Raw genomic sequence first — 213 nt, forward strand, 5'->3', positions numbered from 1 at the left:
CAGGAGGCTGAGGCAGGAGAATTGCTTGAACCCAGGCGAAGGTTGCAGTGAGCCTTTGAACCCTAGCCTGGATGCGAAGAGTGAAATTCTGTTTAAAAAAAAAAAAGAAGAAGAAGGGGCAGGGTGAATTCAGTTTTGCTTCTAAGTGTAGATTAGGATTGACTTTAATCAAGACAGATGTGTTTCTTCTTTTTTTTTTTTTTTTTTTTTTTT

Source organism: Rhinopithecus bieti, unplaced genomic scaffold, assembly GCF_001698545.2.
Source record: "Rhinopithecus bieti isolate Rb0 unplaced genomic scaffold, ASM169854v2 scaffold_6151, whole genome shotgun sequence".
Lineage (NCBI taxonomy): Eukaryota > Metazoa > Chordata > Mammalia > Primates > Cercopithecidae > Rhinopithecus > Rhinopithecus bieti.